Source organism: Entelurus aequoreus, linkage group LG17 (genome assembly GCF_033978785.1).
Source record: "Entelurus aequoreus isolate RoL-2023_Sb linkage group LG17, RoL_Eaeq_v1.1, whole genome shotgun sequence".
NCBI lineage: Eukaryota > Metazoa > Chordata > Actinopteri > Syngnathiformes > Syngnathidae > Entelurus > Entelurus aequoreus.
The window spans coordinates 25273861-25288828 of record NC_084747.1 but is presented as its reverse complement, the minus strand read 5'-3'; the positions used below and the strand labels follow the sequence as shown (position 1 = coordinate 25288828).

The 14968-nt window shown below is 37.8% G+C and overlaps 1 pseudogene; it reads left to right on the top strand.

Annotated features, from left to right (window-relative positions):
* Positions 1 to 14968, top strand: part of LOC133631792 (cell surface hyaluronidase-like) — a 104459-nt pseudogene that overhangs the window by 68999 nt on the left and 20492 nt on the right.

Here is a 14968-nt window from a genome sequence, read left to right as displayed (position 1 = left end):
AAATCTACTACTCTGCTTGCATGTCAGCAGACTGGGGTAGATCCTGCTGAAATCCTATGTATTGAATGAATAGAGAATCGTTTTGAATCGGGAAAAAAACATTTTTGAATTGAGAAGCGTGTTGAATTGAAAAAAAATCGATTTTGAATCGAATCGTGACCCCAAGAATCGATATTGAATCGAATCGTGGGACACCCAAAGATTCCCAGGCCTAATATATATGTTTATGTACATGTTTGTATGTACGTATATGTTTTTTTGTATATATCTATGTATATATGTACTGTGTGTGTGTGTGTGTGTGTGTGTGTACAGTACATATATGCATTTTAATCTATTTGTATTTATTTATTTTTGTATGTGTGATTATATGTATGTTTATATATATATATGTTTATATATATATATCTATTTGTTCATATATAAAGTCTATTTGTTCATATATAAAGTATATTTGTTTATATACCGTAATTTCCGGACTATAAGCCGCTACTTTTTCCCCTCGTTTTGGTCCCTGCGGCTTTTTTACGTCTTTTTTTTTACAGCTTGCGGTAACCAGGGGCGCGCACTACCGAGGATGCGCGAGACCGAGGCAGACATCTGGCGCCAGGTAACGAGAGCAAAACAAAGAGTAGGAGAGCGTCAGCGACCGTTTGCGCGAAGGAAGTGTTCATGCAAACACCCTCAATATGGAAAACAAACGGAGAAGTGCATATGATGCTGCTTTTAAGTTAAAGGCAATCGATCTGGCTGTCAAAGAAGGAAATAGAGCTGCTGCACGTACCCTTGACTTGGCTGACGACGCCATTTTGGACCTGTTCTTCTCCGACACCGACGAAGAGGATTTCGGTGGTTTTAGTACGCAGGAGGAAGACGATGACACAATGATTAAAGACTGACTACCGGTAATACCGTTGTATTATTTGTACTCTGTACGAATGCTGTTCGCCATGTCAAAGATGTGAAAGTTTGATTGAATGACTGAAAGATTTATTGTTAATAAATTGGACGCTTTGCGTTCCCAAACAGTCATCTCTGTCCTGACAATCCCCTCCGTGGTAGCAGGAACCCCTATATACTACGGTAATTACACATCAAAACGCCTGCGGCTTATTGTCGGGTGCGGCATATATATGGAGCAATCTGTATTTTCCCCTAAATTTAGCTGGTGCGGCTTATAGTCAGGTGCGGTTTATAGTCCGGAAATTACGGTATACAGTATGTATATACAGTATATATATCAATCAATCAATCAATCAATGTTTATTTATATAGCCCTAAATCACAAGTGTCTATGTATATATTATATTATATTATATATTATGTGTGTATATATATATATATATATATATATATATATATATATATATATATATATATATATATATATATATATATATACATATACATATATATATATATACATATATATATATATATGTATATATATATATATATATGTATATATATATATATATATATATATATATATATATATATATATATATATATATATATATATATATATATATATATATATACTGTATATATATACTGTATATATACTGTATATATATATATAAATATATGTATAATGTGTGTGTCAAATGCTAATGCCTCATTTAATGCAATAGTTTTTCTTTTTTGTCATGTCCTGACCCAACAGTCTCAGTTCATCTCCCCATCACATTTTGTTTCCTCACGTCATTGCTCCATTGTCAAAAATGGTCACCTCCCTTTCCTGGAGGAAAGGATGCGATAGCGTCTCTCCACTTTTATGTTGCCGTTGATATGAAGCAGCTGCTGGGCGTTATCTGTGCCATGTGCAACCATGTGGACAAGCTGATTTATGTCTGAGTATGCGTCTCACCACTTTCTCTTCCAGCTGTATATTATTTTAGCAGGTCAGGTTTGAGGTGCGGCTGCGGCTAAGCGTATTTCTGTGGTTGTCGGTAAATATTTAACTGAACTGTCTGTAGTTTTGGTTCGGATCACAAAGTACACAAAGTTTGGCTTGTATTTATTTCTCCAACATAATTACTTGCAACTGTTTTTGTTTCGTTATTATGTTCCCTCCATTAGAGATGCACAAAAACAATCCATTCACATCCGAATTGCGATTTTTATTGATCCTGATTCTAAATTGATTCATAATCTTAAAAAAATTATGCAATCGGAAGGAGATTTTCTAATATGTAACCTGTTTTGAAAAAGTTTCAATATTTTACCAAATAATACATTGAGAGAATTAGTTTGAATTGAATCGTCATCCCAGGAATTGGAATCCGATTGAATCGTTTTAGGTGCCCAAAGATTCATACCCCTACCTTATACAGTCGTGGTCAAAAGTTACATACACTAGTAAAGAACATAATGTTATTGCTGTCTTGAGTTTCCAATAATTTCTACAACTCTTATTTTTTTGTGATAGAGTGATTGGAGCACATACTTGTTTGTCACTAAAAACATTCATGAAGTTTGGTTGTTTTATGAATTTATTATGGGTCAACTGAAAATGTGACCAAATCTGCTGGGTCAAAAGTATACAATCAGCAATGTTAATATTTGGTTACATGTCCCTTGGCAAGTTTCACTGCAATAAGGCACTTTTGGTAGCCATCCACAAGCTTCTGGTTGAATGTTTGACCACTCCTCTTGACAAAATTGGTGAAGTTCAGCTAAATGTGTTGGTTTTCTGACATGGACTTGTTTCTTCAGCATTGTCCACACTTTTAAGTCAGGACTTTGGGAAGGCCATTCTAAAACCTTACTTGTAGCCTGATTTAGCCATTCCTTTACCACTTTTGACGTGTGTTTGGGATCATTGTCCTGTTGGAACACCCAATTGCGCCCAAGACCCAACCTCCAGGCTGATGATTTTAGGTTGTCCTGAGGAATTTGGAAGTAATCCTTTTTCATTGCCCCATTTACTCTCTGTATAGCACCAATTCCATTGGCAGCAAAACAGGCCCAGAGCATAATACTACCACCACCATGCTTGATGTATGTATATATATATATATATATATATATATATATATATATATATATATATATATATATATATATATATATATATATATATATATATATATATATATGTGTGTATGTATATATATATATATATATATATATATATATATATATATATATATATATATATATATATATATATATATATTCTGTATATATAACATAACAAGCCTATACATATGTGTACATATTTCTATATATAGTGTATTAACAAATATATATTACATTAAAGGCCTACTGAAACCCACTACTACCGACTATGCAGTCTGATAGTTTATATATCAATGATGAAATCTTAACATTATAACACATGCCAATACGGCCGGGTTAACTTATAAAGTGACATTTTAAATTTGCCGCTAAACTTCCGGTTCGAAACGCCTCTGAGGATGACGTATGCGCGTGACGTAGCCCGGCGAACACGGGTATGCCTTCCACATTGAAGCCAATACGAAAAAGCTCTGTTTTCATTTCATAATTCCACAGTATTCTGGACATCTGTGTTCGTGAATCTGTTGCAATCATGTTCATTGCATTATGGAGAAGGAAGCTGAGCAAGCAAAGAAGAAAGTTGTCGGTGCGAAATGGACGTATTTTTCGAACGAAGTCAGCAACAACAGTACACAGCCGGCGCTTCTTTGTTTACATTCCCGAAAGATGCAGTCAAGATGGAAGAACTCGGATAACAGAGACTCTAACCAGGAGGACTTTTGACTTCGATACACAGACGCCTGTAGAGAACTGGGACAACACAGACTCTTACCAGGATTACTTTGATTTGGATGACAAAGACGCAGACGTGCTACTGTGAGTATGCAGTTTTGGCTTCTAAACATTTGATCGCTTGACCGTATGTGCGCAACTTTTTTTTGCGTATGTACGTAACTTTTTTAAAATATATAAGCTTTATGAACCTTGGGTTAGGTGAACGGTCTTTTGGGCTGAGTGATTGTGTGTGTTGATCAGGTGTTTGAATTGTATTGGCGTGTTCTATGGAGCTAGGAGCTAGCATAGGAGCTAGGAGTTAGCATAACAAAGACGTAGGTGTTTTTATGCAGGATTAATTTGTGTCATATTAAATATAAGCCTGGTTGTGTTGTGGCTAATAGAGTAAATATATGTCTTGTGTTTATTTACTGTTTTAGTCATTCCCAGCTGAATACCAGGTACCGTGAGTATGCAGCCTTGGCTGCTAAACATTTGATAGCTTGACCGTACGTGCGCGTCACGTACGTAACTTTTTAAAAACATATGAGCTTTATGAACCTTGGGTTAGGTGAACGGTCTTTTGGGCTGAGTGATTGTGTGTGTTGATCAGGTGTTTGAATTGTATTGGCGTGTTCTATGGAGCTAGGAGCTAGCAGAGGAGCTAGCATAACAAACACGTAGGTGTTTTTATGCAGGATTAATTTGTGGCATATTAAATATAAGCCTGGTTGTGTTGTGGCTAATAGAGTATATATATATATGTCTTGTGTTTATTTACTGTTGTAGTCATTCCCAGCTGAATATCAGGTCACCCCCGGCTCTCACAGCATCTTCCCTATCTGAATAGCTTCAACTCCCCACTAGTCCTTCACTTGCACTTTACTCATCCACAAATCTTTCATCCTCGCTCAAATTAATGGGGAAATTGTCGCTTTCTCGGTCCGAATCTCTCTCACTTCATGCGGCCATCATTGTAAACAATAGGGAACTTTGCGTATATGTTGAATTGACTACGTCACGCTACTTCCGGTAGGGGCAAGCCTTTTTTTTATCAGATACCAAAAGTTGCAATCTTTATCGTCGTTGTTCTATACTAAATCCTTTCAGCAAAAATATGGCAATATCGCGAAATGATCAAGTATGACACATAGAATAGATCTGCTATCCCCGTTTAAATTTAAAAAAATCATTTCAGTAGGCCTTTAATATAATGGATGTATGATTAATATAATTGTATATTTAGAATATGTGAAAGTTCGACTCCGACCTTGTTTACTCCTGTAGCGATCTCCTTAAAGTTTTGTAAATAATCAGAAATACCTAGCAGCTAAAATGCGCCAAACATGGATAACGAGTGTTTTGCATTTTTCCCAACATGCATTGCAGGGGTTTTAAATGGGTGTAATTTTGAATTATGTGTTGTGCTTGGACATTTTTTTTATATTATCCAGAAAGTTAAATGAGCAGGTTGTGTTATGTGTGACCGTGTGTGTTGACTTTTTGTGTTAGTGTATTTGCGCCGTGAGCGGGAAAGGTTGTTTGGATTGGGTCATATATAAAAATGCTCTGCCATCGTCAAGCTTCAAGCTGCAATTCATGGTCATTAACATGAATACTCACTCTGTCCACAAGATGGCAGCAAATTCGCAGCAATTACACTATAAGATATTGAAAATTAAAGATGGAGTCACCCCGCAGGCCAGATTCCTTATTAAACTTGTGACGTCTCGCGGGCCAAAATGAACACGGCGGCCGTAGTTTGGACACCTCTGCTCTATATCGTCCACATCAACAATTAGTGCACCATCTCAATGCAATGAGCATCAATGTTGTGTTTGCCTCTCAGGGAAGCCTCTTTATAACCACGTCGGCGAGATCGTGGATGGAGTGGACATGCGTGCCGAGGTGGCGCTGCTCTCCAGGAACATTCTCATCTACGGAGAAATGGAACCCTCCTGCTACGGAAACAACTTGTGTCAGTTTTACAGCCATGACACCTATGGAGGTCACGTCAAGGTGTGTACCTTTGCACTCATCTCCCTCGCACAGGCTAAATTCTTGATGTCCCAATGTGCTCGTGCAGTTCTGCATATTTTAGCATGATATTGCATTCTCGGCAAAGGTCACAGTGTTGGGAGGAATGAAAGTCTGTCTATGTTCTATTTTTACCTGCTGGTCTAAATGAGAGATGTTATTCATGCCCCGTGCTCACATTTTTACTCAAACAACTGCCGTCTTTCTACACCTTTTACTACACTCTCTCATCCCCATTCTTCTTCTCCACTGCCATGCCTTCTTTAAATCATAGTTATCCTATTCTGTCTGGAAATATACGAGAGGCACTTTCGCTCTTGATGTCTTCCCCGCATGCGTCTAAGTTCACAGGGGTGCTCGAAATATTTAAGTTTTTTTCCCCTCTAAGTTCCATGCTTAAAGAGAGCTTGAGTTTTGGATACGTACAATTAATTTCCTCTGCTAATACAGTAGCGAGCTTGAAGGGTTTTCTAGGCAAAATACATGAAAATATATGGGTATTAATAAAATCAAATTAATTATATTTTATTAATATTATTATAATTAATTGTTATATTATAATTAAGTATTATTATTATTATGTTATTTTATATAATTACATAATTATCATATAATTACTATTACATTTTAATTCATTATTATGTTATAATTAATAATAAAAATTATTATATTATTTTATATAATTATATTATTATTATATAATTACTATTATATTATAATTAATTATTATAATTAATTCTAATATAATATAATTAATTAATATAATAACATAATATCATTTAGTTCCTTCTTAGCTGCGGTTACAAGATAATACGTTCTTTGTGTTTGTCAAAATACTATCTCTTATGTTGTGAAAGCACATTTTTGGTAAATGCAGTATATAATTATAAATGATAAATGGGTTATACTTGTATAGCGCTTTTCTACCTTCAAGGTACTCAAAGCGCTTTGACAGTATTTCCACATTCACCCATTCACACACACATTCACACACTGATGGCGGGAGCTGCCATGCAAGGCGCTAACCAGCACCCATCAGGAGCAAGGGTGAAGTGTCTTGCCCAAGGACACAACAGACGTGACTAGGATGGTAGAAGGTGGGGATTGAACCCCAGTAACCAGCAACCCTCCGATTGCTGGCACGGCCACTCTACCAACTTCACCACGTCATAATATACATTTTGAATTTTTTGCTAAACATTTTTCACTCTGGCCTGTCAGCGGTGGCCTAGAATCTGGTCGGCCACCCCAGGTGCCACCCCACTCAGAGGCGGAACGATTTGAAGTAGGGCTGGGCTATCAACATATATCGCGATAGACATGTAATCATATCATTATCAAATGCGTTTGAGAAAGTGTTCAATAAATACATATTTTTTAGTCCCCCCCCCAAAAAACGGGAAAAATTAGGCTTGGTTGGTTGCATGAACAAAGGCACTCGCGGTCTGGTAAGCTAGCCAAATAGGAAGTGGTTGTGAAATGGGAGGGACACACTATAGGGCCAAGGTCAAGGTAGATTTATTCATATAGCACATTTCTAAAACAGACTACTGCCCCAAAGTGCTGTACAGATTAAAACAAAAAGGTAAAATACTACAATATAATCATCAAAATACAATAAGCACAAAACATTCTATATATAGTTAAAATACATACAAATTGTGTAAAAGTGTGTAAAAAATCACAATAAATGCAAAACCATCTATAAAACACATTTCAAAATAGATAAAAAGAACAAGATAAAAATGTCCATACGTATGTCCAGCTCAGCTTGTGTTAAACTGCAGCGCAAATGAGTGAGTTTTTAAAGAAGATTTAAAAGTACCGGTACTGAGAGATGTCGCTGTTTTGAGATTCAGAGGGAGAGCGTTCCAAAGTTCAGGGCCTGCTACTGCAAAGGCCCTGTCCTCCGGTCCATCCATCCATTTTCTACCGCTTGTCCCCTTATGGGGTCGCGGGGGATGCTGGAGCCTATCCCAGCCAGTCTTCAGTCTAAATTCTAAAAATCACTAATCGCGTAACAGTATCAACCATCACTTTGGGTTGCACCATATCGCTGTCGAGTCTCTGTACAGCATGAATAGAAATTAAAACTGATTGCCGCAGAGAGCGAAGAAATAGTGGATAAAAGAGGTGAAGTCACCTCCACAGTACGTCAGTTCTTGGGGATTTTTTCAAACGGACGGTCGTCCTTCGCCGCGCTCTTCTTTTCCTATCAACACACGTCCGTTCCCTATTCGTATGTACGGGAACAGGTAGGAACTAAAGTGCAGGATTGAGTAACTATAATAGAATAATCCCAATATATCAGTTGTGCTATTTTTAAAATAAGTTAGTCCAATAATATTTAAATAATAATTACTGCATAACTAAACTTACAAATACTTGTTCTTCTCAGGTTTTCACACTTTGCACTATTTTCTTACACCGTATTAAGCATTTCTTACATATTCCTGATTATTTTTTTACCGCAAAGAGGTTATTGTTGTGTTTAATGTGATTTTAGAATTTTGTTTGTATTGAATGATTTTTTTCCATGCTTGTATTGACATTTAATTTATTTCCTGCATTGATGGCTCAGGGGATTATAATCAGAGGAAGGTTACATTTTGAAGTAAAAATGTCAACATTTATTATATTTTTCTCCTGGTCCATATTTCCATAGGTCATAAAAAAATATCAATAACCATTGATATCGACCGATAAAAAAAACTTACGTCGTGATACAGTTTTCAGCTATATCGCCCAGCCCTAATTTGAAGTATACAAACTAGCGTAGTAAAACACCAGCCGGTGTTCTGTCTGTCCATTTGGTGGCGGTAAGCTACTACAGTAGCTACAGCTGCCCCTGTCAGAGGCATAGTTTTTACTTCGCAAGCCACTCCTGATGCAATCCTGTCCGGGAATCAAACCCTGGAAGTCGAAATGAAAGAAACAGAGTGAACACTCTAATCAGCCATCCACTGTCACTGTTGTTTTCAAGCGCCAACAATACTCCGTTTACATTCCGCGTCCTAAATATTAACCAAGTATTAGCAATAATGCTATTATAAGTGCTAACGTTAAGGACCTACATTTAGCGGTGCATCGATCACACAGTTAATTCTAGATTATAAATCATGCCTCTCACATGGATAGTAGAAGGTTGTGGACATAAACCGAGAAGTTGGTCAACTCCGACTAGATCCGTAGATGGCGAGAAAGACACGAAAATACGCTCGTTTTGCACCCACCTTTTTTCTTTTAACCCTTCTCGAGGTTTGTTATTAATTTCTTAATCCAAACAGGAAGATATAAACATACCATCAGTCGACATGCCAATGAGAGCAGACATTGTACAGTAAGTGACTATTTTATTAGAGCCTGAGCAGTGGAGCAATCCCCGTAGTTAGTGAAAATGTTTTTCGAGGCCCTTAACATGCACAAAAAGTCCCCAAATGTTGCAGGCACGTCAGGTATGGGGAAACATTTTAGATTTATGGGAGCCCCAAAAATGACATTTCAAAATTGTCTCTTTACCGCCATCTTTAAAATAAAATAAAAAAAGCCCTTCCTACCAGCTTCACATGTAGACACAAACATTGCAGAAGACGTCTATCATACCGGAAATCAAACATGGTTTTTGTCTGCCATTTTTTTAGCGAAAAAAAGGGGTCGTACTTTAGCAAACTTTAGCAAACCACACGTATAGGCGATGATAAATTGCGAACACATTTTTCCTATGCCATTAGGTTGTGAGTGTGGCATGTCCCTCGGAGGAGTTTGTTAAAGTAGGACACCCTTTTTTTCGTTCGAAATGTAATACGAAAACCAACATGGCCGACTTCCTGTTTGTTTTCAGGTATGGGTTTCTGAGACTTATGTGCATCCCGTCATGATAGACGTCTTCTGCGATTTTGTGTCTGGTAGGAAGGGCTAATTTTTTCTAACTTTAAAGGTGGGCGCCAGAGAGCCAATTTTGAAATTTCTTTTTCGGGACTCCAAAAAATATTCTGTTTTTTGCCATACCTGACGTGCCTGCGAATGTGGGGGCGAGGGCCCGTTCATCGCTGCTCGCAGCTTTAAAGGCCTACTGAAACCCACTACTACCGACCACGCAGTCTGATAGTTTATATATCAATGATGAAATCTTAACATTATAACACATGCCAATACGGCCGGGTTAACTTATAAAGTGACATTTTAAATTTGCCGCTAAACTTCCGGTTCGAAACGCCTCTGAGGATGACGTATGCGTGTGACGTAGCCCGACGAACACGGGTATGCCTTCCACATTGAAGCCGATACGAAAAAGCTCTGTTTTCATTTCATAATTCCACAGTATTCTGGACATCTGTGTTCGTGAATCTGTTTCAATCATGTTCATTGCATTATGGAGAAGGAAGCCGAGCAAGCAAAGAAGAAAGTTGTCGGTGCGAAATGGACGTATTTTTCGAACGTAGTCAGCCACAACAGTACACAGCCGGCGCTTCTTTGTTTACATTCCCGAAAGATGCAGTCAAGATGGAAGAACTCGGATAACAGAGACTCTAACCAGGAGGACTTTTGATTTGGATACACAGACGCCTGTAGAGAACTGGGACAACACAGACTCTTACCAGGATTACTTTGATTTGGATGACAAAGACGCAGACGTGCTACTGTGAGTATGCAGCTTTGGCTTTTTTTTGCGTATGTACGTAACTTTTTTTAAATATATAAGCTTTATGAACCTTGGGTTAGGTGAACGGTCTTTTGGGCTGAGTGATTGTGTGTGTTGATCATGTGTTTGAATTGTATTGGCGTGTTCTATGGAGCTAGGAGCTAGCAGAGGAGCTAGGAGCTAGCATAACACGTACCGTACCGTACGTGCGCGTCACGTACGTAACTTTTTAAAAATATATAAGCTTTATGAACCTTGGGTTAGGTGAACGGTCTTTTGGGCTGAGTGATTGTGTGTGTTGATCGGGTGTTTGAATTGTATTGGCGTGTTCTATGGAGCTAGGAGCTAGCAGAGGAGCTAGGAGCTAGCATAACAAACACGCAGGTGTTATTATGCAGGATTAATTTGTGGCATATTAAATATAAGCCTGGTTGTGTTGTGGCTAATAGAGTATATATATGTCTTGTGTTTATTTACTGTTGTAGTCATTCCCAGCTGAATATCAGGTACCGTGAGTATGCAGCCTTGGCTGCTAAACATTCGATAACTTGACCGTATGTGCGCGTCACGTACGTAACTTTTTAAAAATATATAAGCTTTATGAACCTTGGGTTAGGTAAACGGTCTTTTGGGCTGAGTGATTGTGTGTGTTGATCAGGTGTTTGAATTGTATTGGCGTGTTCTATGGAGCTAGGAGCTAGCAGAGGAGCTAGGAGCTAGCATAACAAACACGCAGGTGTTTTTATGCAGGATTAATTTGTGGCATATTAAATATAAGCCTGGTTGTGTTGTGGCTAATAGAGTATATATATGTCTTGTGTTTATTTACTGTTGTAGTCATTCCCAGCTGAATATCAGGTCACCCCCGGCTCTCACAGCATCTTCCCTATCTGAATAGCTTCAACTCCCCACTAGTCCTTCACTTGCACTTTACTCATCCACAAATCTTTCATCCTCGCTCAAATTAATGGGGAAATTGTCGCTTTCTCGGTCCGAATCTCTCTCACTTCATGCGGCCATCATTGTAAACAATAGGGAACTTTGCGTATATGTTCAACTGACTACGTCACGCTACTTCCGGTAGGTGCAAGCCTTTTTTTTTATCAGATACCAAAAGTTGCAATCTTTATCGTCGTTGTTCTATACTAAATCCTTTCAGCAAAAATATGGCAATATCGCGAAATGATCAAGTATGACACATAGAATAGATCTGCTATCCCCGTTTAAATAAAAAAAATTCATTTCAGTAGGCCTTTAATTACGTTTGTTGTGTCTCAAAAAGTCTGCTGTGAGTTGTGGTCAGTGTTGTTGTTGAAGGAAATAGTGGAAGTTGTGATGCGTTTTTGAAATAAATGCGCCGCCGAATGCTTAAAATGATCAAAATACATACATATTACATGTTATCATGAATGTTACTACATTTATTACAGGTATATATTATATATTATTGTAGGTATATATTACATATATACCTACAGCTTGTATAAAAAACTATGACAGAGGGTTTTTAGAGCACTTTTAACGGTGGAATAGATTGACTCCCTTGTTAGCTGACATTTGCTAGTGTTTATTTGTGAGTTAGAATGCATAGACAAAAACAACATGAGTTCTTGTCTTACGTAAGGATTGGGAATGATAGGTAAACTAAATTTAAAAAAGTGCAATTCCCCTTTAAAGCCTGTAGGTTCATGTACTTGATATGTTGGTGGAAAAGTCAGCAAGTGCGCTGTCATGTGGAATGTGTGTGTGGGTGAGTTATAATTCACTAGGAGGATTTACCAATCCCCCCCTAACAAAAACCAGACCATGTGGATTACGCAGCGCATACACACAAGGCCTCCTAGCGAGCACTTGGACGGTTGTTGGCGCTCGATTAAGCTTTTGTGCTCTGCTTCCCATTTCTCTGCAATAGTCATCACCAGCCTCCACCAAGCCAACGTGGTCTACTTTTCTATACTCCATCACTGACTTTTGTGTCGCCTCCCTCTTGTCCTACGTCAGATCTTTGGCAACTTCTCATCAGTGCATCTGTCCTACGTGGAGCTGAAGAACATGGGCCAGCAGGGCGAGAAAAGCCGCTACCCGCTCTATTTCCACATGTGTGGCGACGTGGACCAGAAGGGAGGCTACTGGGAGCCCACCTACGTCGATGGACTCTCCATACACCACTCCTTCTCTCGGTGTCTTACCATTCATGCCACCAACGGCTTGCTGGTTAGTATATCACACAACATATGAGGCCACAAATCAGTTAACGGAACTATAATTGAATATGAATTCAATTACTTATCCGGCATCACCAGAATGCCTTGTTTTTGAGAGTTTTTTTGCTTCGTCTGTCGCTTTCAATCAGGGTGCATGAAAGTTCACTCTGTGCTTCGCTCTCAGCACGTAAGCGTTTAAAAAGTTATTTTTATGGTTAGGGTTTCTAAAATTTCTAAAACATTTTAGGAATTTAGAATTGTGAATTTTGAGGATGAAAATGAATGTATTCCATTTTGGAACAAGGCTGTAACATAACAAACTGTAGAAAAAATAAAGCACTGTGAATACTTCCTAGATGCACCGTACATAATAATAATATAAATAACTAGAATCTAGTGTTGTCCCCATTTTGGTACCTGTACCAACATATATTTTGATACTTTTCGGTACTTTTCGATATAAATAAAGGGGACCACAAAAAAATTACATTATTGGCTTTATTTTAACAAAAAAACTTAGGGTACATTAAACATCTTATTGCAAGTTTGTTCTTAAATAAAATAGTGAACATACTAGACAACTTCTCTTTTAGTAGTAAGTAAGCACACAAAGGTTCCTAATTTAGTCTGCTGACATATGCAGTAACATATTTATGTATGTCATTTATCATTCTATTATTTTGTCAACATTATTAAGGATAAGTGGTAGAAAACTAAATATTGATCTACTTGTTCATTTACTGTTACTTTCCCTTTTAACATGTTCTATATACACTTCTGTTAAAATGTAATAATCACTTATTCTTCTGTTGTTTAATACTTTACATTAGTTTTGGATGATACAACAAATTTGGGTATCAATCCGATACAAAGTCGTTACAGGATCATACATTGGTCATATTCAAAGACCTCATGTGTCCAGCGACATATTTCCTGAGTTTATAAACATAATGTAAATAAAACAAAAGAAGATGTTGTGTTGCCAAAAAATATTGATATAATCATAGTAGTATCGACTAGATACACTCCTGTATTTGGTATCATTACAGTGGATGTTAGGTGTAGATCCACCAATGGCGTTTGTTTACATTTTGACGCTGGTGAGCTATGGTGTGTAGTGAAGCATGTTTAGCTATTCCTTGTCCTGCAGGGATGATACTTACTTAATTTGTCGCCTTGGAGGCGAGGATTAGTGAGTTAGAATTAGCTAAAAGACTGCAGATGGACTTTAGCCGCTAGCTAGCTAGCCATGTCTTAACGCACCTCTTCCTGAGGGCTTTTCAGTTTTATAACTTCACCTTTATCTTTAGTTTTTAATTCAAAATGCGTCCGTTCACACTTTTCTGTCTACACACTGTGTCTGCATGTAAGTACTCTGTGGTTGTGCGCTGCCGAACATGCTCCTTTGCTCGTAAACCAGCAATGACACGACGTGACGACAACGGGGGTTGGGGGGTGGATGACCAGTACTTTTTAGAGGCGGTATAGTCATACTTGCCAACCCTCCTGGTTTTACCGGGAGACTCCCGGTATTCAGTGCCTCTCCCGAAATTTTCTCCCGACAAACTCCCGGTATTCAGCCGGAGCTGGAGGCCACGCCCCCTCCAGCTCAATGCGGACCTGAGTGGGGACAGCCTGTTCTCACGTCCGCTTTCCCACAATATAAACAGCTTGCCTGCCCAATGACGTCATAACATCTACGGCTTTTAGAGAGTAGAGTGCACGACTGCGCACACAACAAGGAGACGAAGCAGAAGAACGAGGAAGTTACAGACATGGCGACGCCGTCGACGAGCAAGATGAAGAAATACGCTTGCAAGTTCCAAAACGAATGGAAACAAGAATTTCAGTTCATCCAGGACAGTTCGAAGGGGAATGGGTATGTATGTTGCCTGTACATTTTGTAGAACAGACTTCTCCGTTGAACACGGTGGCCAAAATGATATACTCAGTCATGAACGGAGAAGTTAAACAGGACAATACTGCCATCTACTGGATAGCCTCCGGAACACTGAAATTCAAGTATTTATTTTATTTATATGTATAATAAAATAAATATATATATATATATATATATATATATATATATATATATATATATATATATATATATATATATATATATATATATATATATATATATATATATATATATATATATATATATATAGCTAGAATTCACTGAAAGTCAAGTATTTCATACATATATATATACACTACCGTTCAAAAGTTTGGGGTCACATTGAAATGTCCTTATTTTTGAAGGAAAAGCACTGTACTTTTCAATGAAGATAACTTTAAACTAGTCTTAACTTTAAAGAAATACACTCTATACATTGCTAATGTG